Source organism: Dendrobates tinctorius, unplaced genomic scaffold, assembly GCF_039654945.1.
Source record: "Dendrobates tinctorius isolate UK_male_01 unplaced genomic scaffold, ASM3965494v1 ptg000045l, whole genome shotgun sequence".
In the NCBI taxonomy this organism is placed as follows: Eukaryota; Metazoa; Chordata; class Amphibia; order Anura; family Dendrobatidae; genus Dendrobates; species Dendrobates tinctorius.
Genome location: NW_027361713.1, coordinates 17,835,364 through 17,861,931, shown reverse-complemented (window position 1 = coordinate 17,861,931; position 26,568 = coordinate 17,835,364).

The following is a 26,568-nucleotide window of genomic DNA, read 5'->3' as shown; positions in this document are numbered from 1 at the left end:
AAAAACCCCTAATTCTGTTTTTTTCATTATTTTTTGATGGTAGATTTATTCATTTCTTTAATATTTGTCCATTAAGATTTTTACCCTTCTTTCTTTTTTGGTGTATATACCACTTATCCTTGCCAACATATGATATGTTGAGTTCCTCTGTGTGGGCAGGTCGCAAATGAGTTGGTGGTTTGGCAAATTAAATTGCTTTTGAAGCGCTGCAAGGCTAACAACAGCGGTTGAGGAATGACGAAAATGGGCGCAAATACGGCGCACCTTCTCAAGTAGGTAGGCAAGTCAGGGTATGTTTTTATAAATTTCTGCACCACTAGGTTCAGCACGTGAGCCATGCATGGCACGTGGGCCAGCTTCCCGAGCTTTAAAGCTGCCACCTGATTACGCCCATTGTCGCAGGCAACCATACCGGGTTGGAGTTGGGGTGGGGAGAGCCACTGATCGGTCTGTTGTTTAAGTCCTTGCCACAGCTCTGCTGTAGTGTGTGGTGTTTCACCTAAGCAGATCAGCTTCAACAGAGCATGTTACCGCTTTGCCGATGCGCTGCTGCACAGCTCCCAACTTGGGAGTGATGTGGAGGATAATTCAAAATAGGATGTCGAGACGGAGGAGGAGGAGGAGGAAGAAGAGGGGAGACAGGATGTATATGATGAGGCGGAAACCCTGATTGAGGTTCGGCCCGCTATTTGTGGCGTGGGTAGGATATGTGATGGTCCAATTTGAGACTTTGTCCCACCCTCCATCAGGTTGAGCCAGTGTGCCATGACAGAGATGTATCGTCCCTGGCCACAAGTACTTGTCCACGTGTCTGTTGTAAGGTGGACCTTCCCGGTTACGGAGTTGCTGAAAGCATGCTTTAGATTGTTTAAGATGTGCTGATGTAATGCGGGGACGGCACACCAGGAAAAATAGTGCTGGCTGGGAACTGAGTATCATGGGGCAGCCACAGCCAACAGATCACGGAAAGACTGTGTCCCCAACAAGCCTAAACGGCAACATCTCCACGGCTAGCAACTTGACAATGTGCGCGTTCAGAATTTGTGCTTGTGGGTACGTGGCTTGGTATTTACGCTTCCTTTCATACATCTGGGGCACGGACAATTGGACACTTGCCTGGGACAAACAAGTAGATGAGCTTGTTGTGTCCTGTGTCTGTGCAACCACAGCTTGTGAGCCAGAAGTATGATGATCACCTGCTTCCTGTCCAGCAGATTGGGAAGGATGGATCACAGGCAACATGGCAGTGGCTTGACCCGCAGATACTGATTTTGTACCCTGTTGTTCAGCTCACCGACTAGGCTGTTCGGCTGCCATGTGGTTCTGCATACAGAACAACATTTGGTTCAGAAGGGCTATCGTAAAAAAAATTTACAGTCAGTGGCTGAATGCACCCTTGCCTTTACTTGGGGCACAGAAGGATTGCTCTTGGCAACAGATGACACACTTCACACTCTGCTCAAACTAGTAGCCCTTGGTGCCTTTGTTGGTGCTACGTAGCCACCTTCTTCCTCTGTGCTACTGTGCTGGCTATGCGTGCCAACGGTCCAGGTTGGATCGGTGGTCTCATCATCGACCACCTCGTCGTCCATGTCATCCTCCTTCCTTGTTGATATTGGCGACTGGCCAGATGGCAACTGTGTGTCATCACCATCATCCTCCACTTCTTCACCCGGTATAGCACGTGGATGAAAGGGGCTTTCTTCTGGCCGTGGGGGTTCAAATATTTGGCCATCATCAACAGACAATACCTCCTCATGTTCCTCTTCAATGTCGTGCGATGAGAGGAAAGAGGCAACGAAAGGAAATGGACCAAACAGATCCTCGAAGGGGCCAAGTTTGGGGTCAAATGTTTCCTGTGACTCATGATGGGGTGATGAACTAGGAACAGGTTGAGAATAGGATGACCCAGTGTTCTCTGTATGGACAGGAGACTGTTTTGTCATGGACGATTGGGTGCTGCTAGAAAATTTTGTTGAGGTTCTTTTTCTTCTGGCTTCCAGACCCATTTACGTACTAGACTGGGAAATTTTGCCAGGAACCTAGATGCATCAACCTTCTTTGGTCTCCCAAACTCTGTGCCTTGTTGGGCATCAATGACAACCACACGTCCATGTCCCTTCACAACAGCCTTTTTAGGAATTTTGGATTTTTCTGCCATAGTTGCAGATGTTCAGATATAGATATTGGGGAACAAGGAGCAGTTAGTGCTTTGTGGAAGGTAGCACTACAGCCTAGTACTACTTTGTGTTTTACAAACAGCACCGCAACATTACAAAAATATTGCCCTGAGGTTTAAGTCAAGATTACTTACCCCAGTCACCACACAGCACAGCGGTGCTACCACTAAAAAATTGCACTGAGGTTTAAGGCGAGATTATGCACCCCTGTAACCACACAATATTGTATCTTACAGTTATTGTTAGGTTCTTTAGAAGGACGTAGAACTGGGGATTTATTCTGACAGAATTTTATAGGCTGAACTGGATGGACTGTCTTTTTTCGGCCTTACTAACTATGTTACTATGTTACAAGATAGCGGTGCTGCCACTAAAATATTGCCCTGAGGTTTAAGGCGAGATTACGCACCCCAGTCACCACACAACACAGTGGTGCTGGTAGAGTTTCAGTTGTGCAGTACCCTGCATCCTATTCGCTGTGAAGACAGCACTGCAATAGCACAAAAAACTGCCCTGCAGGGTAAATGTGACCCCAAAAATAGCTGGGATAACTGTCATTACTCAGTCCCTGACCTTATACTTTCAGCTCTGAAAAGAGCTTTTGGGTTTTACAGGGGATTTCTAGATGATTTGCACCGTCCCTGACCTTATACTTTCAGCTCTGAAAAGAGCTTTTGGGTTTTACAGGGGATTTCTGGATGATTTGCACCGTCCCTGACCTTATACTTTCAGCTCTGAAAAGAGCTTTTGGGTTTTACAGAGGATTTCTGGATGATTTGCACAAACAAACACAACTCTCCCTAGCAGCTGCTCACACTCTCCCTACACTAGCTGTGTTCTGCATGTAATGTGCAGAAAATGGCGGTGGCAGGGCTCATATAGAGAAAAGCTATGACTCATAGGCTATGAGTCATAGGCTATGACTCATGTATGACGCTGGGCGGCCAGCCAATCATAGTAATGCTGCCCACAACCAAGAAGGCATTACTGTGATTGGCAAATGCTGGGCAGGAGATCCGCAGAGTGCGAGGCGAGTAGTGAAATACTCGCTATGAAGTATATATACTCGCCGAGTACCGAATACCCATGATTATACTCGCTCATCCCAAAGTGCAGCTCATCCAGGATGGCACATCAATGCAAGCTGCGGCAAGAAGGTTTGCTATGCCTGTCGGCGTAGAGTCCAGAGGCTGGAGGCGCTACCAGGAGACAGGCCAGTACACCAGGAGACGTGGAGGGGGCTGTAGGAGGGCAACAACCCAGCAGCAGGACCGCTTCCTCCGGCTTTGTGCAAGGAGGAACAGGAGGAGCACTGCCAGAGCCCTGCAAAAATACCTCTAGCAGGCCACAAATGTGCATGTATATAAGCCGCGGAGACACCATCACATGTTTCTCAACGCAGGCAGTGACTAGCCAGGTCTTTCACCGGGAAGGAACAACCACGGGAAGGGCAGTCTCCAATGAAGGAAACCACCTATGCCAAAACATGGTATCCATCCACAGACAGCTGTTTCGGGGTATTGCCCTTCATCAGTGTGGAGTAGGAAACTTGCTAGTGGGAGCAATGCCTAGTAACAGACTATGAAAAAAGGAGGATGATTGACCTCATGGAGATCAACATCCGACACTGCGGAGACACCATCACGTGTTTCTCAACGCAGTGATTCTAGATCACTGCTCCCATCCCTTATGGGAAATATGTAAAACATGCAAATATATAAGCCGCAGAGACACCATCACATGTTTCTCAACGCAGGCAGTGACTAGCCAGGTCTTTCACCGGGAAGGAACAACCACGGGAAGGGCAGTCTCCAAAGGGATGGGAGCAGTGCTCTAGAATCACTGCGTTGAGAAACACGTGATGGTGTCTCCGCAGTGTCGGATGTTGATCTCCATGAGGTCAATCATCCTCCTGTTTTCATAGTCTGTTACTAGGCATTGCTCCCACTAGCCAGTTTCCTACTCCACACTGATGAGGGGCAATACCCCGAAACAGCTGTCTGTGGATGGGTACCATGTTTTGGTATAGGTGGTTTCCTTCATTGGAGACTGCCCTTCCCGTGGTTGTTCCTTCCCGGTGAAAGACCTGGCTAGTCACTGCCTGCGTTGAGAAACATGTGATGGTGTCTCCGCGGCTTATATATTTGCATGTTTTACATATTTCCCATAAGGGATGGGAGCAGTGCTCTAGAATCACTGCGTTGAGAAACACGTGATGGTGTCTCCGCAGTGTCGGATGTTGATCTCCATGAGGTCAATCATCCTCCTTTTTTCACAAATGTGCATGTGTCTGCACAGTTAGAAACCGACTCCTTGAAGATGATCTGAGTGCCCGACGTCCACAGATGGGGTTGTGCTCACAGCCCAACAGCATGCAGGACTCTTGGAATTTGCCACAGAACACCAGGATTGGCAAATTCGCCACTGGCGCCCTGTGCTCTTCACAGACGAAAGCAGGTTCACACAGAGCACTGCCATTAGGTACCCCTTGTGAGACCATATGCTGGTGCGGTTGGCCTTGGTTCCTCCTAATGCAGGACAATGCCAGACCTCATATGGCTGGAGTGTGTTAGCAGTTAATGCATGATGAGGGCATTGATACTATGGACTAGCCTGCCAGTTCCCCAGACCTGAATTCAATTGCGTACAACTAGGACATGTCTCATTACATCCACCAGCTCCACATTGTACCACAGACTGTCCAGGAGTTGACTGAAGCTTTAATCCAGGTCTGGGAGGAGATCAATCAGGAAAACAATCACCACCTCATCAGTAGCATGCCCAGGCGTTGTAGGGAGGTCATACAGACACGTGGAGGCCACACACACTACTGAGCATCATTTCCTTGTCTTCAAGCATTTCTACTGAAATTGGATCAGCCGTAATTTGATTATCCACTTTGATTTTCTGTATCCTTCCAAATCCAGACCTCCATGGGATATTAATTTTGATTCATGTTGATAATTTCTATGTTTTATGGTTACCAATGATTGCCACTATGTAATGAATAAAGATTTGCAACCGGAATATTTCGTTCAGTGATACCTAGGATGTGGTATTTTGGTGTTCCTTTTATTTTTTTGAGCAGTGTATATATATATATATATATATATATATATATATATATATATATATATATATATATATATATATACACACACACAGTCATATGTTAAAGTTTGGGCACCCCTATTAATGTTAACCATTTTTCTTTATAACAATTTTGTTTTCTGCAACAGCTATTTCAGTTTCATATATCTAATAACTGATGGACTCAGTTATATTTCTGGATTCAAATAAGGTTTATTGTACTAACAGAAAATGTGCATTCTGCATTTAAACAAAATTTGACCGGTGCAAAAGTATGGGCACCCTTATCATTTTCTTGATTTGAACACTCCTAACTACTTTTTACTGACTTCCTGAAGCACTAAATTGGTTTTGTAACCTCATTGAGCTTTGAACTTCATAGCCAGGTGTATCAAATCATCAGAAAAGGTATTTAAGGTGGCCCCTTGCAAGTGGTTCTCCTATTTGAGTCTCCTATGAAGAGTGGCATCATGGGCTCCACAAAACAACTCTCAAATGATCTGAAAACAAAGATTATTCAACATAGCTTTTTCAGGGGAAGGATACAAAAAGTTGTCTCAGTGATTTAACCTGTCAGTTTCCACTGTGAGGAACATAGTAAGGAAATGGAAGAACACAGGTACAGTTCTTGTTAAGCCCAGAAGTGGCAGGCCAAGAAAAATATCAGAAAGGCAGAGAAGAATGGTGAGAACAGTCAAGGACAATCCACAGACCACCTCCAAAGACCTGCAGCATCATCTTGCTGCAGATGGTGTCACTGTGCATCGGTCAACAATACAGCGCACTTTGCACAAGGAGAAGCTGTATGGGAGAGTGATGCGAAAGAAGCCGTTTCTGCAAGCACGCCACAAACAGAGTCGCCTGAGGTATGCAAAAGCACATTTGGACAAGACAGTTACATTTTGGAAGAAGGTCCTGTGGACTGATGAAACAAAGATTGAGTTGTTTGGTCATACAAAAAGGCGTTACGCATGGAGGCTAAAAAACACAGCATTCCAAGAATAACACTTGCTACCCACAGTAAAATTTGATGGAGGTTCCATCATGCTTTGGGGCTGTGTGGCCAATGCCGGCACCGGGAATCTTGTTAAAGTTGAGGGTCGCATGGATTCAACTCAGTATCAGCAGATTCTTGACAATAATGTGCAAGAATCAGTGACGAGGTTGAAGTTACGCAGGGGATGGATATTTCAGCAAGAAAATGATCTAAAACATCGCTCCAAATCTACTCAGGCATTCATGCAGAGGAACAATTACAATGTTCTGGAATGGCTATCCCAGTCCCCAGACCTGAATATCATTGAACATCTGTGGGATGATTTGAAGCGGGCTGTCCATGCTCGGTGACCATCAAACTTAACTGAACTGGAATTGTTTTGTAAACAGGAATGGTCACAAATACCTTCATCCAGGATCTCAATAATAGCTACAGGAAGTGACTAGAGGCTGTTATTGTTGCAAAAGGAGGATCTACGAAATATTAATGTCACTTTTATGTTGAGGTGCCCATACTTTTGCACTGGTCAAATTTTGTTTAAATGCAGATTGCACATTTTCTGTTAGTACAATAAACCTCATTTGAATCCAGAAATATAACTGAGTCCATCAGTTATTAGATATATGAAACTGAAATAGCTGTTGCAAAAACCAAAATTGTTATAAAGAAAAAAGGTTAACATTAATAGGGGTGCCCAAACTTTTACATATGACTGTAAATACACTGTATATGTAGCTCTGGCAAAAAAATTAAGAGACTACCACATCAAAACCCTGTCATCGGCAGCCCATAAATTTTTGTACCAGGAGTGGCATAAGGTCACCCAAAAGCCGTGTGATAGACTGGAGGAAAGTATGCCAAGATGCATGAAAGCTGTGTGTTATAACTTTATATACTCTGTGTAATGGAGGTCAGTGACGTGGATCAGAAAAGATGCCTGAGCTCATAGGTTTTCAGTTCTGTAGTATTTATCAGAATCAAGCAGGTTTACAGATAAGACACAGCAGGGTAAAAGCAGTTGAAGATAATAACGCAGTGAGCAAACGTACAGACCATGGAGATGTATGAAGTCCAAGTTGCCAGATCCAGAGACCTGGAGAGCAGGCCAGGCCTGCTAGCAGGAAACAGTCCTTGAAGTGGAGGTGGGTGCAGAGCTGATCCTGAAGAAACAAGTCTTTACAATGAGACCAAGATTCACAGGCAGGCGGGGTATCCCAAGGTAACGAAGAGACGAGCTAGGTAGCAGTCCTTCCAGCTTGATAACAAGTCCAAGAACAAGTATACTCAAGCAATGAGTAATCATACAGAGCCTCCTTATATACAGAGCAGACAGGAACAAGAGAGATCAACACAGGAAATAAGATGGCCCCCGTTGAGGCTCGTGACTCCATCTTGGATGAGGGCAAAAATGAACTAAACTAAGAAAGGGCAAAGCAGAAACTGAGCGACAGACATAAGGCAAGGATTTCAGAGAAAAGGATATGCAGGCCAAGTCATTACATTACTCTCCCCTTAAAAGACGTCCTCTGGATGATCTTAAGTCCGGCTTATTGGGATATCTGCTGTGGAACAGTCTGATTAAGTGAGGAGCATGGACGTTCTCCACTGGTTCCCAGGAATTCTCTTCAGCCGAATAGCCTTGCCATTTTACCAAGTATTGGAGACGTCTCCTATGAACCCGTGAATCCAAGATCCTTTCCACGATGAATTCCTCTTGCCCGTCAACGAGAACTGGGTCAGGAGGAGCAGAGGTGCGTCCAGGAAAAGGGTTAGGCACTGCCGGCTTTAACAAAGAGACATGAAAGACAGGATGAATTTTCAATGAGTTAGGCAACTTGAGTCGACAGGCTACAGAATTCACTATACTGCTGATCTTATATGGGCTGACATATTTTTGCCCCAGTTTAGACGTTGGGATCCTGAGCTTCAAGTTCTTAGTTGAGAGCCAAACCATGTCTCCTACCTTGTACATTGGAGCTGGCTTACGGAATTTGTCTGCTGCCTTCTTGTATCTTTCCTGTGCTGAACCTAAAGTGTCTTTAAGAACTTCCAAATTGCGTTGCAAGGATGAAATGCGGTCAGCTACCGCAGGCACAGACATGTCTATTGGAAGTCGAGGAAGAATACTGGGGTGGTATCCCTTGTTGGCAAAGAATGGAGACAATTTGGTGGAAGCATTCTGAGAATTATTATATGTGAATTCAGCCAACGGAAGCAAACTCACCCAATCGTCCTGTAGGTGGCACACATAGCAACGCAGATATTGTTCCAAGGTCTGATTGGTCTATTCAGTTTGACCGTTAGACTGTGGATGAAAAGCAGATGACAATTTTACTTTGATGTCCAGAGCAGCACAGAAGCTTTGCCAAAACCGTGAGGTAAATTGAACCCCACGATCCGATATTACTTCATCCGGAGCTCCGTGCAAACGAAAAACATTTTGTGCAACAAGATCTGCTGTTTGTTTAGCCGTTGGTACACCAGCACAGGGAATGAAATGAGCAGCTTTAGTCAGCCGGTCAACTACTACTAGAATTGTGTTTTTCCCTTGTGACAGAGGCAACTCAACAATAAAGTCCATTGAAATAGACCCCCAAGGACGAGATGGAACAGGCAGAGGTTGCAAGAGTCCTGTCGGTGAGGAGCGAGGAACTTTTGACCTGGCACATACCTCACATGATGACACATACTGAAGCACATCTTTCCGAAAGGTTGGCCACCAAAAAAAACGAGACAGAAATTCCTGAGTCTTCTGAACTCCCCTATGGCTGGCAAACTTTGAGTCATGCATTAGTTTTAAGACACTCAGTTTTACTGTTTCTGGAACATACAAACGCTGTCCTTGAAACCAAAGTCCATTCTTGAAAGTTAGATTTACCTGGGTGGGGGGTAGCCCCAAAAGCGAATCTGCAGCAAAGCCTCCTTAATCTCTGTTAAAAGATCTTGATTATGTAGTTATGTAGGACACTTACAAAGTTCTTCTCAGATAGAATGGTCCTTGGAGGCGAAGCCGGAGTTGCTTCATCTAAATGAATCCTGGACAGTGCATCAGCCTTTCCATTGCGAGAGCCCGGCCTATAGGAGATGACAAAATCAAACTGGTTAAGGAAAAGATTCCACCGGGCCTGTCTGGGTTTTAGACATCTTGCCGACCTCATAAATTCAAGATTCCGGTGATCCGTGAGTATAACAATCTGTTGGGATGCTCCTTGTAACAGATGTCTCCATTCTTTAAATGCGGTTATAATGGCTAACAGTTCTTTGTTGCCAACGTCGTAATTCCTTTCGGCAGGTGATAACTTTTGAGAGCGAAAGGCACACGGATGCAAGAGATCTTTCTCACCTGTCCTTTGCGAGAGTATGGCCCCTACCGCACAGTCCGAGGCATCCACTTCCACTATGAAGGCCTTTTCTGGGTCAGGATGTACGAGAACGGGAGCTGTCGTAAATTTAGACTTTAATGTGGAAAATGCTGTTTGAGCTTGAGGTGACCAGACAAATGGTGTCTTCTTTCGGGTTAAATGAGTGATGGGTACAACGATTGCTGAAAAATTTTTAATGAATCGTCTGTAGAAATTAGCGAATCCGATGAATCGTTGTACCTCCTTCACTGATTTGGGAGTTGGCCACTCCTGAATGGCTTGCGTCTTGCTTACATCCATGCTGAGACCCTGGGGAGAAATAACATATCCCAAAAATTGAATTTCTGTTTTGTGAAACTCACATTTCTCCAGTTTAATGTATAAATGATTTTGCCGTAGACGATCCAAAACCATTTTCACGTGTCGCTGATGATCCTCAATATTGCTGGAAAAAATTAAAATGTCATCCAAGTAAATCACAACAAGAATATCAAGTATGTCTCTGAAAACATCATTTGCCAAGTGCTGGAACGTAGCTGGTGCATTACGGAGGCCAAAAGACATAACTAGGTACTCAAAATGTCCATAACGTGATCGAAATGCCGTTTTCCACTCGTCGCCAGGACGAATCCGTACTAAATTGTATGCTCCACGAAGATCTAATTTAGTGAAGATTTTGGCGTGTCGAACTCTCTCAAGTAACTCGGGAATTAGTGGAAGTGGGTAAGAGTTCCTGATTGTGATTTTGTTGAGCTCCCGGTAGTCAATGCATGGACGAAGTGAACCATCTTTCTTTTTGACAAAGAAGATTGGGGCACCCGCTGGGGAGGAAGATGGTCGTATAAACCCTTTAGCTAAATTTTCGTCAATATACTCTATAAGAGCTTTTAATTCCGGACCAGAAAGTGGATAAATACTCCCGAATGGAATTGCGGCACCAGGCAATAATTCCACGAGGCAGTCATATGGCCGATGTGGCGGTAATTTATCCGCATTTTTCTTGTCACACACATCACTAAAATCCCGATACTCTACTGGTAGTGTCGAGTCGACCGCGGCTGCTGTTTTCACTGGAGCCAGCTCTCTGGAAGCTGCTGATTCATTTGGAAATTTTAACTCCTTTGTTGTCCAATTGATCGTAGGATTACGCAGCCGTAACCAAGGCAGACCTAAAATAATAGGAAAATTAGGAGAGGAAATCAGTAAAAAAGACATTTTTTCTGAATGATCTGCCCCCATATGGATCTTTAGTTGGACTGTTTCGAGTTTCACAGGCCCAGATATCAATGGAGACCCGTCCACGGTCTCCATAAACACCGGAGAGTCCCTCTTTCGTGAAATAATTCCATGTTTCTCAGCAAAGGAAGTGTCCATGAGATTGCTGCAAGCTCCAGAGTCTATCATGGCGGAGCACGTGATCCAGCGGGAATGTACCCAGATCTTGATAGAAATGCAACAGAGCGAATCTCTCCTGGCTGTGGTAGAACTTGCAGAAAGTAAGGCGATATCCACAGGTGATGAGGCCTCCGATGAATCATCAGGGAAATCAAAATTTGCAGCCGTTATTTCCTGACTGTGTGAATGAGAACCTACCGAAGAAATATCTGAAAAGTCAAGTTCGGTCACTGCAGCTGCGGACTTGCGATTTTTCCAAGGGCACTCCGATATATAATGACCCGACTTTCCGCAATAGAAACACAAGTTCTCCTTGAAACGATGTTCCTTATGTGTATCAATGAATTTTCTCCGTACTGCGTCGACCTGCATAGGTTCAGACTCTGTCTGGGATAAAGTCTTGCTCGACGCCTCCCTGGTGGAGGAAGGGAAAGACAAGAGGTTATTACGATTAGCCTCAGCCCATTTTTCCTGTCGACGTTCAGTGAGACGAATGTCAATCCGAATACAATGATGTATAAAGTCAGCTAGATTAGTAGGGGATTCTCCTCGAGCCAGTTCATCCTTAATTGAAGCAGACAAACCTCTCCTGAACACTGCATACTTTGAAGAATCGCACCATGTCGTATCCAGCACCCACCTCCGGAACTCCATTGCATATTCCACCACCGGACGCTTCCCTTGACGAAGTGTCAGTAATGCGGTTTCTGCTGTTAAACTTCGGTTGGGGTCATCAAACATTTGAGACATTGCGGCAGTAAAGTCATTCAAAGAATTCAGGCATACATCATTAGTCTCAATTAATGGATTAGCCCAGGCTAACGCTTTGTTTGTTAGCAACATAATCATAGTCAATACTTTATCTCGATCAGTTAAAAACTGGGCCGCATGTGCAGAGAAATACAGCTGACATTGATTCAAAAATCCCCGAAATTTCTCTTTCACCACCAAACCTGAATGGTGGGAGTTTAGGAAAACCCGGACCCGGAGCTGGAATTGGAGCCGGGGCAGCAACCACAGCTGCAGTCTCTACATTTGAAAGTCGAGACGCTAAGGCCTGAATAGACGTATCAGCCACATTTGCGTTATGATTGGTTTGCGATTCTAAGGTCCCCAGCTTGTTTTTAATAGCCTGCAGCTCCCCATGAAGTCCAGAAACAAATGAGCAAAGTTTCTTCATTCGTACCTCCATAGAATCTGACCCAGAGATCTCCATATTTGATGGCTTGAGTATTCTGTTATAACTTTATATACTCTGTGTAATGGAGGTCAGTGACGTGGATCAGAAAAGAGGCCTGAGCTCATAGGTTTTCAGTTCTGTAGTATTTATCAGAATCAAGCAGGTTTACAGATAAGACACAGCAGGGTAAAAGCAGATGAAGATAATAACGCAGTGAGCAAACGTACAGACCATGGAGATGTATGAAGTCCAAGTTGCCAGATCCAGAGACCTGGAGTGCAGGCCAGGCCTGCTAGCAGGAAACAGTCCTTGAAGTGGAGGTGGGTGCAGAGCTGATCCTGAAGAAACAAGTCTTTACAATGAGACCAAGATTCACAGGCAGGCGGGGTATCCCAAGGTAACGAAGAGACGAGCTAGGTAGCAGTCCTTCCAGCTTGATAACAAGTCCAAGAACAAGTATACTCAAGCAATGAGTAATCATACAGAGCCTCCTTATATACAGAGCAGACAGGAACAAGAGAGATCAACACAGGAAATAAGATGGCCCCCGTTGAGGCTCGTGACTCCATCTTGGATGAGGGCAAAAATGAACTAAACTAAGGGCAAAGCAGAAACTGAGCGACAGACATAAGGCAAGGATTTCAGAGAAACGGATATGCAGGCCAAGTCCTTACACTGTGATTACAAATCATGGTTATTCAACAAAATATTGATTTCTGAACTCTTCCTGAGTTAAAACATTAGTATTGTTGTTTCTAAATGATTATAAACTTGTTTTCTTTAGTGCTTGGAAATTCGAAGACATGTTGTCACTTTATAGAATAAAAGAACAATTTACATTTCACTCAAAAAATATACCTATAAAGAGAAAAATCAGACAAACTGAACATTTGAAAGTGGTCTCTTAATCTTTGCCAGAGAATGTATATATGTATATGCTGAGTGGGTGTGGCTTGATACACACACATACATACATGCATACACTCATTTTTATATATATATATATATATATATAGATGTTACTCATGTTACTCTCATTCTACCCTGCTCGCACCAATTTCCGGCAGAGCAGGCGAGAATGATGAGAGCCGTGTTCAGCACCCGGCGCTGGGGAACAGCGCTTACTGTAATGCTTCTTGCCTAGCGCCCGTCCTTGTGGTACTGATGCGGCACATGCATGCCACACGTGTGCCACAAGTATTACACACACAGACACTGATCTCCGGTACTGGAAATATCAGGATGTGTGAAAGAGGCCTTATAGTGGGTTTTTATGTTTGGCTGCTGTCACACACTAAAAGACTTTTTTTATTGCAAAAAATAGTCTTTGCATGACCATATTTTGAGATCAATAATTTTTTCATATTTCAGTTGACAGAGTCATGTGAGGTCTCCTTTTTTGCGGGATGACTTGACATTTTTATTAGTACCATTTTCGGGCACATGAAATTTTTTGATCGCTTTCTATTCCGATTTTTGGGAGGCAAAATGAACAAAAAACAGCAATTCATGAATTTCTTTTTTTGGGAGGGGTCGTTTATACCATTTCATGTGTAGTAAAATTGATAAGGCAGTTTTATTTTTCTGGTTAGTATGATTACATCAATATCTCATTTATATATTTTTTTATGTTTTGGTGCTTTTATACAATAAAGACTATTTTATATAAAAAAAAATTTTGCATGCCTTTATTCTAAGAGCTATAACTTTTTTTATTTTTCCGCTGATGGAGCTGTATGGGGGCATGTTTTTTGCGGGACAAGATAACGTTTTCAACTGTACCATGTTTACTTATATCAGTCTTTTTGATCGCGTGTTATTCCACTGTTTTTTGCCTTGTATTTTTTTTAATGGTGTTCACTAAAGGGGTTAACTAGTAGCATAGTTTTATAGGTCAGGTCTAGCAGACGTGGCGATACCAAATATGTGTACTTTTTATTGTTTAGATTTTTTTTTCATTAAAATATTTATTCATAGAATAAATATCATTTTTTATTATTTTTTATTTTTTTAAATATTTTTACAATTATTTATATTTTTTAAAAAATTTTTCTTTTTACTTTGTTTAAACTATTGGACAATCATTTTTTGCAGACTGATCACTTCTATGGCATGCAGTTGAAGCAGCATCTGCATGCCATATAAGCTGTCAGCGCTGCACTGACAAAGAGAAACTTAGTGGTCATGCACTGTGCATGATCACCAAGTTTCCTAGCTTTGGTGACCTGTATATTGTCATTACGACATCAGGTCACCATGGCAACATAGGGTATTTCGCGTCACACCACCGGTCTCCTATGCAAAGGCAGAGGGGCTGTCAGCCCCTGCGCCGGCTTCCAGAATGCTGCAGTTGTGTTCGATTATACATATCGATTCATCCACAATATAATGACACCTTCAAAAACCATAGATATAACCAAATCTTACACAAAAATAATGCAAGAAGAAAGAAGGAATAAGCCAAAAAATAATACAATCTCAATTTTTTATTAGAAAAAATAATTTAAAAATTGTAGTAAAGCAAGGAAATTTCCAAAAAACATGCCAAGGTAAGTGCTAACACCAGGAAAAAATATCTCAATAACAATGTAATACAATTTCTACAGAACAAATTTTAGGCTCTCAACAATTATATATTCACATGGATCACTCAGTTCTGATCACAAAAAAATCAATGATAGCAAAATTTCCTATATAGTATATTGATTGCAACAAAGTCCATATAATGCATAAAATTTTCTATAGCACCTAACAAAAACACATATATATATATATATATATATGTTGCAAAAAATGCATACAAATAATTAATCACATACAGCACAAGCATATAATACGTATAATCATTACATATAGAATATGGTACAAAAAGAGGCTACATGCTGACTTATTAAAAAGCAATTAAGGAAGGGGCAAACTAATAATTTGCTTGGTGTACTGTATAATTTCCTTCCCAAAATATCCAAAAACATATGCAAATGTGCCCATGCTACTAAAGTGCATATATGTGATACATAAAAAAGTGCTAGATACCAATTAAATTATTAGATATGTAGGGACAGACTAGTAGTTTGCTTAGTGCACAATCTCTTTCCCAAAATATCCAACAATGCTTGCAAATGTGCCTATGCTGCTAAAGTGCAAATACTGGCTATAAAGCCTAAATCACACAGGACAATTTGCGGCTATCAGAGAAATAATATGTGTGCAATCTCCTTCACAAAATATCGAACAATACTTGCAAATGTGCCCATGCTGCTAAAGTGCAAATGCTGGCTATAATGCCTAAATTTGCGGCTATCAGAGAACTTACATGTGTGCAGCCGCTGATAATACTGGTGTGCAGGTTACCTGGCTACCCCGACAGCGCTGTTTCGCCGTATGGCTTCTTTAACAGGGGGCAGTGTGTGTGGAGTGAGCGCACTCAAGTATAAATATCCCCGCAATCAGCTGTGAACAATATCGGCATTACCGGTAGCTCATTGCGCATGCGCCGCTCTCTGAACTTCCTCCCATGTAAAAAGGGAATTCCCATTCACTGCTCTTGGAGCGCAAGCATAAAACGCTCTGACGTCACCATATAGAGCAGGATAGAAAGTCCGGGGATTGTCCTGAGTAGCGCATGCGCTGACCAGACGCCGAGATATCACAAAAGGAATATAACGCTCAAACATAAAAAGTAAATGCTGGCTAATATTGAACGAATCATAAGTGGATAATCTATCTTTTACATACTTAGTGAAAATTTTTTTTTTTATCAAAAATCGTTATGATTTTACATCTCCTACACAATTAATAATAAATAAATAAGTGTTGAGTGGTCACATAAAAGATAAGTGCAAAAATTACATAAAAAATCATAATATAAATAACAATGTAATAATACAAATCATATATATAAATTAAATATATAAATATATAATTAATACAATAAATATAAAGCATAATAGTGACTAGTTGACTAGTGCATAGTAACATAGTTTTCAAGGCTAAAGGAAGACCTTATGTCCATCTAGTTCAGCCTATTTTTAGTGCAGCTTTTCTGCATTGTTGACCCTGGGGAAGGCAAAAAACCCACAGAGTGGAAGCCAATTTTCTCCATAGGGAAAAAAAATTCCTTCCCCTAAGCTGGGTCAACCATCTACCTATAATATTCTGTTATTCATAATCTTCTATACTGTTACTCACAAGAAAAGCATCAATTCCTTTCTTAAATTCATTCAGTGAGTTGGCCATCACCACTTCCTCAGGAAGAGAATTCCAGAGCCTCACTGCTCTTACCGTGAAGAGCCCTCTTCTATGCTGGTGCAAAAATTGTCTTTCCTCCAAACAAAGAGAATGCCCCCTTGTTCTTGTCACAGTCCTTGGTACAAACAGTTCATTGGAGAGATCTCTGTATTGCCCTCTGATATACTTGTACATATATATTAAGTCTCCCCTAAGTCTTCTCTTTTCTAGAGTAAATAGACCTAATTTTGATAACCTTTCTGGGTATTGTAGTGAACCAACTCCATTTATCATTTTAGTAGCCCGCCTTTGAACCCTTTCAAGTTCAGTAATGTCTTTCTTGAGCACCGGCGTCCAAGTGTGGTCTGACGAGTGATTTGTACAGAGGGAGAATTATGTTTTCATCTCATGTCCCCAGACCTCTTCTAATGCATCCCATGACCCTATTTGCTTTGGTGGCAGCTGCCTGACACTGGGCACTCCAATTTTGCTTCTTATTGACTAAGATGCCTAAGTCTTTTTCCATGTCTGATTTCCCCAGCAGTTTCCCATTTAGTAAGCAATTATAGCATCTGTTTCTCCTTCCCATGTGCATAACCTTACACTTATCTGTGTTAAACCTCATTTGCCATTTTTCAGCCCAATTCTCCAATTTACTCAAATCTGTCTGTAGTTGCAAACTGTCCTCCTTTGTGTTAACTACCTTACATAGTTTTGTATCATCTGCAAATACTGATATTTTACTGTGTAAGGCTAGTTTCACACTTGCTTTTTTTTGCAGCGCGTTTTTCCTGCAAAAAAACGCATTGAAAAAACGCATACAAAAGCATACAACTGCTGCGTTTTTTTCAAGCATTTTTATGAGCATGCATGAAAAAAACGCAGCGTTTTTATGCGTTTGTATGCGTTTGTATGCGTTTTTAGTGCGTTTTTACCGCGTTTGCGTTTTTTTCCAACATTAGGTGGCCCCTCACACTAACCCAAACCATGACTTTACTAACCCTAACCCTGACCCTAACCCTTAACCAAACCATACTTAACCCTGACCCTAACCCTAACCCTGACCCTAACCCTAACACTGACCCTAACCCTTAACCAAACCATACTTAACCCTAACCCAAACCCTAAACCCTAACTAACCCTGACCCTGACCCTAACCCTAACCCTAACCCTGACCCTAACCCTGACCCTAACCCTTAACCAAACCATACTTAACCCTAACTCAAACCCTAAACCCTAACTAACCCTGACCCTGACCCTAACCCCAACCCTAACCCTGACCCTAACCCTAACCCTAAACCCCCTTAACTAACCCTAACTCTAACCCAAACCCCTAAATTCCATGGTTAACAAAAAAAAGCATACATAAGCATGCCAATGCGCACATATGCGCACCCATAGACTTATATTGGGTGTCTTGCTGTAAAAAAACGCATTGCGCGCGCATGCGTTTTTTTGAGGCAAGTCGGACGCACAAAAAATGCAACAGGTTGCATTTTGTGCGCCCGAGCGCATACCGCAAAAAAACGCATGCGCGGTAAAACGCGTACAAACGCATGTGCATGCGCACATAAGCGCATCCCATGCAAAGTATAGGAAAAAAAAACGCATGCGCTATTTAGCGCTAAATTACCACAAAAAAAACCGCAAATGTGAAACCAGCCTAAGCCATCCACTAGATAATTAATAAATATATTAAATAGTAGGGGGCCCAATACAGAACCCTGTGATACCCCATTAGTAACCCTGGCCCAATCTGAGTATGCACCATTAGTAACCACTCTTTGTTTTCTATCACTAAGCCAGCTACCTACCCATCTACATGAGTCGCCCTCACTTCACCCAGGGCTGTGGGGTACTCGGTACCGGGCCGGTGTCAGGGGGATGATGTGTCACAGCAGCGGTGACCCGGTCCGTGGCCCTTGGCCCCAATATCAATGGCGGTGGTGTTTGGTTGTAATATAAAGTTTGTGACGCCACCCGTGGTATTTGGCAAGTGAGGTGTTAGCCAACTCTGCGTGCAGTTCCTCTGGAGCTGATGGTGTGTCGCAGCTTAGATGGTGTAGCTCCCCACAGGTGAAGCTGTAACCCCAGGGCAGTGTATAAGTGATGGGCACAGGGATGTAGCAGTGCCAACAGGTTAGGAAGCAGACACAACACAGCGGGGTGCAATTTCTGTACCTTTACTTGGTAACTGCAGTCCAGGGTCCTGATCACAGATGGTATTGGAGCAGGCTAGCCTGGAAGCAACTCAGGGATTCTCTCTCTCAGACGGGCTGTGCAGTCTCCCTAATAGCGCTGTGTATGTGAAGCACTCCAGTCCTTAGTTACTCTGAAGTTCCTCCTGTCAAATGTTCCTAGACTTCCACATGCACGGCAGACAGCTGTAGCCTCTCTCTCTCTGGGACTCCTCTCACTCTCCGAATCCCCGGCTCTCTATCCATTTTGCTGCTGTGCCTCAAGTCTCCTAGGGGAGCAGGGCATCCACAGCCTCCCACTCCCCGGGAATCTGTGGCAGGGCCGTTAGTACCCGTACCACCGTGGAGACCCGACTCCAGTTCTGTTAGGGACGGCGGAACGCACCAAATATAAATAATAGGAGGTGCGTTCGGCGCCCGGGGTCCACCGTGCGGTAGGTGACTAGACCGCTGCTGGACAATGGCAGATGCACCAGAAGGTGAAGTAGTGCGCACGGGTTAACGTTACCCGAACGCTAGGAGCGGCTCTGTTCAGACACAGAGTCGCTTGGCATAAATAAATGTAAAGACGCTAGCCCTGTTAACGTCACAGGAGCCGGCGTGTGGCGTCGCAGCCGCGAACACCAATAACTGCTGTTAATGCAGCGTAGCGGCAACTATAGCCGCAAGCGTCGGCAGGCACCGACGGACGCTAGTGTAGGCGTGGAAAGCACAGTGGCGTGGAGCTTGCCACAATCTGGAGCTGACTAACCCAACACACAGTCACCATTCGTAGTATCCAAGGGAAGGGGTTTCATAATAAGTCAGTCACCAGTCCATGCATCCATCACCATACACACACAGCATAATATGCTACACTAGCGCATGGCCGAGCCGCCATGCGGGCTTTTTATAACCATGCGCTTCCGGGACCTTCCAGTACCCTGGAATGGACCAATCAGATCCGACGCAGGACCTGAGCATGTGACCCCTGCTCTCCAGTGAGAGGTCACCTTGCGGGCATGCCCAGTAGCACGGCACGAGGACTTAGCCTTTGGAGCGGTTCCCTGCAGAGCAGGTTGCGCTACCATTGCTGCACCAGAGGTGGCAGCAACATCCAGGCTGTCAGAGTGAGTCTGAGCAGCACGCCTGGCTCGCCGTGATTGCTGAGCAGCACCCGGAGCTGTCGGAGGAGAATGGGAGACCGCAGGATGTCTGGCTCTGGATTCCCACTGTGCAGCGTCAGGAATCCGACGCCTAACACTTTCTGTGCGCTCTCAAGCTGAGGGAGCTCGCCTGCTGCAGCTCAACCTCCAGGCTCGTATTCCCCGTCTGCACACTTCACCCTCCACAGACTTACTAACTCTTCTTCCTCCTGGCCCACAGAGATCACTCCTCCCCTGAATCCTGGGTCAGAGCTCCCCCTGCTGGTCAGGAGGGGAACTGTGTTGTATGCATGGATTGACTGTGAGAGAGTCCCATCATTGCCTCCAAGCCTGGAATTACCCTCCCCTGGAGGAAGGCAAAGCCAGTGTGGCGACCATACTCCTGGGGGCGCCACATGCACACATTTTCCCCTAGCCCAAGCTTTCTCATCTTACTTACCAATCTTTCATGTGGGACAGTGTCAAATGCTTTAGAGAAGTCGAGATAAATGACATCCAATGATTCTCTTTGGTCCATTTGAGAGCTTACATCCTCATAGAACCTAATCAGGTTAGTTTGACAGGAGCGATCCTTCATAAATCCATGTTGATATGGAGTTAAACATTTATTAACATTGAGATATTCCATAATGGTATCCCTTAGTAACCCTTGAAAAATTTTACCCACAACAGATGTTAAGCTTACCGGCCTATAGTTTCCAGGTTCTCTTTTACACCCCTTTTTGAATATTGGTACCACATTTGCTTGCCGCCAATCAAAAGGAACAGACCCTGTTTCTATAGAGTCTTTAAATATAAGGAATAGAGGCTTGTCTATCACATTACTTAACTCCCTTAATACCGGAGGGTGAATGCCATCAGGGCCTGGTGATTTGTCAATGTTAATCTTACTAAGGCGGTTCTGCACTTCTTCCTGGGTTAGGCAGGTAATACTTAATGGGGAGTATACATTATCACTCTGCATTTCCCCTGGCAAATCCTTTTCCTGTGTGAAAACTGTTGAGAAAAAAGTATTTAAAACATTTGCTTTTCCCACATCGCTCTCTATGATTTCACCCTCATTGTTCTTTAAAGGGCCGACACCATCAATTTTAATCTTTTTACTGTTTATATAATTAAAGAATAGTTTGGGGTTTGTTTTACTTTCCTTAGCAATGAGTCTCTCAGTTTCCACTTTTGCTAAATGTATTTGTTTTTTAAACATTTTATTTTTTTCTCTATAACTTTTTAATGCTTCTTCGTTGCCTTCTTGTTTTAGCTTCCTAAATGCCTTGTTCTTGTTATTTATTGCCCTTTTTACATCCTTATTTAGCCACATTGGTGTTCTCCTGTTCCTAGCCCTTTTATTTCTGTACGGTATGGCTAGCTCGCAGTGGGTGTGTAAAACTGATTTAAATATTTCCCATTTATTTTCTGTGCTCCTATTTTTGAGGACATTGTCCCAATCAATTTGGCGAAGGTCCTCTCTAAGCTGATCAAACTTTGCTTTCCTGAAATTCAGCGTTTTTGTAACCCCCTTCCAGGGCACCTTACTGAAGGACAAGTGGAATTGTATTATATTGTGGTCACTGTTCCCTAGGTGCCCATCGACTCGTACTTCTGTTATTCTATCTGGCCTGTTGCTTAAAATTAAGTCCAGAAGGGCTGTCCCTCTAGTTGGGCCCTGCACAAGTTGTGACAGATAATTATCCTTGGCTACTGACAGAAATTGGTTTCCTTTCTGAGATACGCAGGTTTCAGTTTCCCAGTCTATGTCGGGGTGGTTGAAGTCCCCCATAATAATCACCTCATTGTGATTTGCTGCTTTGTCTATTTGTTTCAATAATACATTTTCAGTGGTTTCTGTTATATTTGGTGGCTTATAACAAACCCCTATGAGGATTTTATTACTTTTCTCTCCTTATATCTCCACCCATAGAGACTCCACCTCTTCATTTCCCTCTTGTATATCTTCTCTTAGTGTGGGCTTTAAAGTGGACTTTATATATAGACAGACTCCACCCCCTTTCCTTTTTTTACGATCCCTCCTAAACAAATCATATCCTTGCAAGTTAGCCGCCCAGTCATAGCTGTTGTCTAACCATGTCTCAGTTATTCCTACTATGTCGTATTTTTCCTCATACATTACCAACTCTAGATCTTCAATCTTATTGGTCAGGCTTCTTGCGTTGGTCAGCATGCAGGAAAGAAGTTTTGCTTCATTTTTCTTAGCTTCCTTCCTTAAAAAGTTAAAACCAACATAAAAACACACACAAGACAAGATAAACAGTGGAAATTATTCAAATTCAAATATTACAGGAACGCATTGAACTCCAGAGACTCATTGAGTCCCTGTGGAGTCATGCTTCCAAGCAAATAGATCCATTTGCTTTCTCGCTGAGCAAGCACCCTAGCAAGATCTCCCCCTCTGAAACCAAGATTAACCTGGTCAATAGCCAGGATTCTAAGGGTGTGTGCACACGCTGCGGATTCTGCTGCTATTCCGCAGCGGATTCGGCCGCTGCGGAACCGCAGCAGTTTTTGCTGCGGTGTACAGTACCATAATATCCTATGGATATTAAAATCCGCAGTGCAGACGGTGCAGATTTTTCCACGCGGTTTTCCTGCGGTTTCCAAACCGCAGAAAGAATTGACATGTCATTTCTTTCTGCGGATTCCGCTGCGGTTTGCCATCTCCTCCATTGAGGAGATGAAAAACCGCAGGGCAAAACCGCAGGCCAATCTGCAGGTAAAACTGCAGGTCTTTTGACCTGCAGATTTACCTGCAGATTTTACAAAATCCGCACGGCCAAATCTGCACCCCAATCTGCAGCGTGTGCACGTACCCTAAGACCAGAAGGATCACTATTATGGAACCGTCGAAAGTGCCTCTGCAGGGTTTTAAGAGTACTGTCATCTTCAATTTCAGCTGACTTTTCTATGTCCCTCACATGTTCCCTGGTTCTAACTCTCAATTCACGAGTCGTTAGACCCACGTAAACCTTGTTACAAGGACATCTGGCATGATACACGACTCCTTTAGAAGTACATGTGAGCCTTTTTCGTATCTGAAAAGTTCTGGAACCATCATGATTATCAAAGCTCCTACCCTTATAATGATTCTTGCATGCTCTACAAGAACCACATGGCAAAAAGCCATTCAAATCGCATTTACCCGCATTTAGCGGATCAGTTGAGTAGTGACTATGCACAAGTAGATCTTTCAAGTTTTTTGCACGTCTTGATACCGTTAAAGGACGATTGGGTAGGATTTTTTTCAAAATAGGATCAACCTGTAGTATATTCCAATGTTTTTGTAGGATTGCTACCAATTCTGGCCATTGTTTATTATAACCAGAAATGAACCTGACTTGCCTAGCATCCGTAGTTTTTTCACAAATCCTTTTGCCATATAAGAGCTCCTCTCTGGACACTTTCTTTGCTTTATTATATCCCCTCTTTATTTGTCTATTGCTATACCCTCGATCACTGAATCTATATGCCAAATCCAAAGCTTGTTGCTCATAATCATTGTCCCTTGTGCAAATTCTTTTTACTCTAAGAAATTGCCCTGTGGGGATCCCATTAATGGTGGATTTATGATGGGCCGATGAAGCATGCGGCAGTGCATTTATGGCAGTTTTCTTCCTAAATACATTTGTGATGATTCTACCATCACTCAATGCTTCAATCTCCAAGTCAAGAAATTTGATTTTTCTTCCAAAGTTGCAAGTCAACTTGATATTTAAATCATTTTGGTTCAGTCTATCCATTATCAACAGCAGATTCTCAACGGAACCCTCCCACACAAAAAGGATGTCGTCAATGTAACGACTCCATCCCTGAATGAAGTCCCTGTCAATAATACTATCATCATAAAAAATTTTATGTTCCCAATATCCCATGAAAAGATTAGCGTATGCGGGGGCACAAGTGGCCCCCATCGCTGTACCCTGTTGTTGTAAGTATATTTCTTTATGGAATGTAAAAACATTATGTTCCAAGATGAATTTAAGCAATAACAGAATTAACTCATTCAATGGGGTTCAAAATTACCTTCGTATAGATAATGGGAAACTGCTGTTAACCCATCTTCGTGCTTAATAGATGAGTACAACGCCTCCACATCAGCTGTAACTAAAACAGTTCCTTCCTCTAACTGTAGAGCATCCAATCTTTGTAACATCATGGTAGTGTCTTTTATATACGAAGGCAAATTTTGTACCAACGGCTGAAGATATTAGTCAACTACCGTACTTACCACTTCACAAAGGCTACCCATGCCGGAGACAATGGGCCTCCCCGGAGGATCCAAAGGATCCTTATGGATTTTGGGTAACAAGTAAAAAGTAGCTAATTTGGATTGCAATTTCCTTATTGTATCCACTAGCCTCTTGGGAATAATCCCGTCCTCATAAGCCGTTTCCAAAATATCAACCAATTGTTGTTGGTATTGGGTCAAGGGGTTGTAGCATAATTTCTTATAACACCCCTTATTACCCAAAATTCTGGCTGCTTCCATTTCATACATCTCGTTTGTCCATATAATGGTGTTACCACCCTTATTGGCCTGTTTGATGACGACTCTGCTTAACGACTGGAGTTTTTTTAAGGCCCTATTTTCCTCCACAGATAAATTAGAAACCCAACTGGGAATTAAAGGCAAACTTTCTACCTCCTTGCTAACTACCTTTGTGAAGATCTCCACAGCTGAGCATGTGCTCAAACTCGCAAAAGTGGTACTCTTTCCAATCAGTTGGTTTTGGAAACTTACCATCTTCTCTGACTTGATTTTCCTCCATAAGTTCCTCCAGGTTCCTTAAAGCTTCCCTTTCAACATCAGTGGTAAACATGGGATCCATATCATTTTTATTATGCAATTTTTGTAAAATGATCTTACGTGCAAACAGATGTAGATCTTTGATTACTTGAAATTTGTCTAAATGCGAAGAAGGGGAGAAAGTCAAACCCTTTTCCAATGATTTAATATGTACATCACTCAAAACGTAATTAGATAAATTTATCACCATTAGTTTATCATTATTGCGCCTATTCCTTCCATTGAAGATCACTGGATACTTTCTTTTCTCCCGATTACTCGTTCCTGTATGCACACGATAATCAATGGAGCTCTCCACTTCGCTACATGAAGTACTACTCTCAGCATATGGTAGCTGATCATGTCCTGTACCCATTGGCTTATCCCCTTCCTTAATTGCTTTTTAATAAGTCAGCATGTAGCCTCTTTTTGTATCATATTCTATATGTAATGATTATATGTATTATATGCTTGTGCTGTATGTGATTATTTGTATGCATTTTTTGCATCACATATATATATGTTTTTGTTTAATTTTACTTTTATTACAGGTGATCAAGGGCTACCCTGGGATTAGGTATAATAATGAAAAGGGAAAACTGTTTTTAGTGTTATTTCAACTAAAATACTTTTTTTCTGGCTGTGTCTTGAATATGAAACTATAGGATTAATAATTGATGGGTGTCTTATAGAAGCTTCTCCATTACTAGATCAAAGTAAAAAAGAAGAGGAACAGCATCCAATCCAGGTGAAAAAATAGAAAAACTTTATTCCGCCATCATACAACTTTTTGACCAAAATGGTCTTTGTACTAATCACTAAGCCAGTTATGAATCCACCGAACAGTTGCCTTGTCCATTCCATACTTAGTCATTTTTTAAAAATAAGGATTGTGTGATATACTTTGTCAAATGCTTTGCTGAAGTCAAGATATACTATATCTACAGCATTTCGCTGATCCACCCAGTCAGTGATTCTGTCATAGAAGGAAATTAAGTTAGTCTGACGTGACTTATTAGCTACAAACCCATGCTGACTGTTTAATCACTTTATTCTTATCCAGGTACATACATACATGTTGTTTAATAATTTGTTTAAAGATCTTTCCTGGTATAGAAGTCAGACTCACCGGCCTATAGTTCCCTGGGTCTACCTTCCTGCCCTTTTTGAAGATAGGAACAACATTTGCTCTTCTCCAGTCTTCTGTGACATCTCCTGTTCTCCAAGACTTTTTAAAGATTATGGAGAGTGGTTCAAAAATTTCTTATGCTATCTCCTTCAGTACTCTGGGGTGTAATTCATCTGGACCTGGAGACTTGAATTCATTTAGGATAGCTAAGTGTTTCCTCACTATCTTTCTGTTTATAGATATCCTGGATTCTTCTATTCCCTTAATAGGACAGTGAAGATCAGTTGATGTTACATTTTCATTCTGAGAAAAAACAGATGCAAAATAGGAATTTAAAAGTTTAGCCTTCTCAACATCCTGTCTTACCATTTCATCATTTTCGTCCTGTAAAAATCCTATAGCATTTTTGACTTTTCTTTTACTTTTGACATATCCCCAAAATCCTTTTTTATTGCTTTAGATGTCTCTTGCAAGCCTTAATTCATTGTCAGTTTTAGATAATCTGATTCGTGCCCTGAAGGTTCTGCAGACAGAAACACAGTATAACAAACGTATAAAAATACTCTGTTGTAAAAAAGTAACAGTAAACAGCAAGTGCTAGTAAAAAGATGATAACAAAACAGGGTATTTAGTTGATACATTTTTTGCAAAAAATGTATACTAAGCTATATCTGAGCAGTCCCTAACCGATGTATTTAAAAACCTGATCATGTGTATAGTACCTATATAAGCAGGATTCAGAAAGGTAATGTCCGATGTGGACACGCTGTGGAAGATGGCCTATGTGTGCATGAGCCACAAGGGAGGGGTGGAGAACTCCCTAATCTTGCAAAAACAAGAAACCAATTGAATACATACACATGGGCC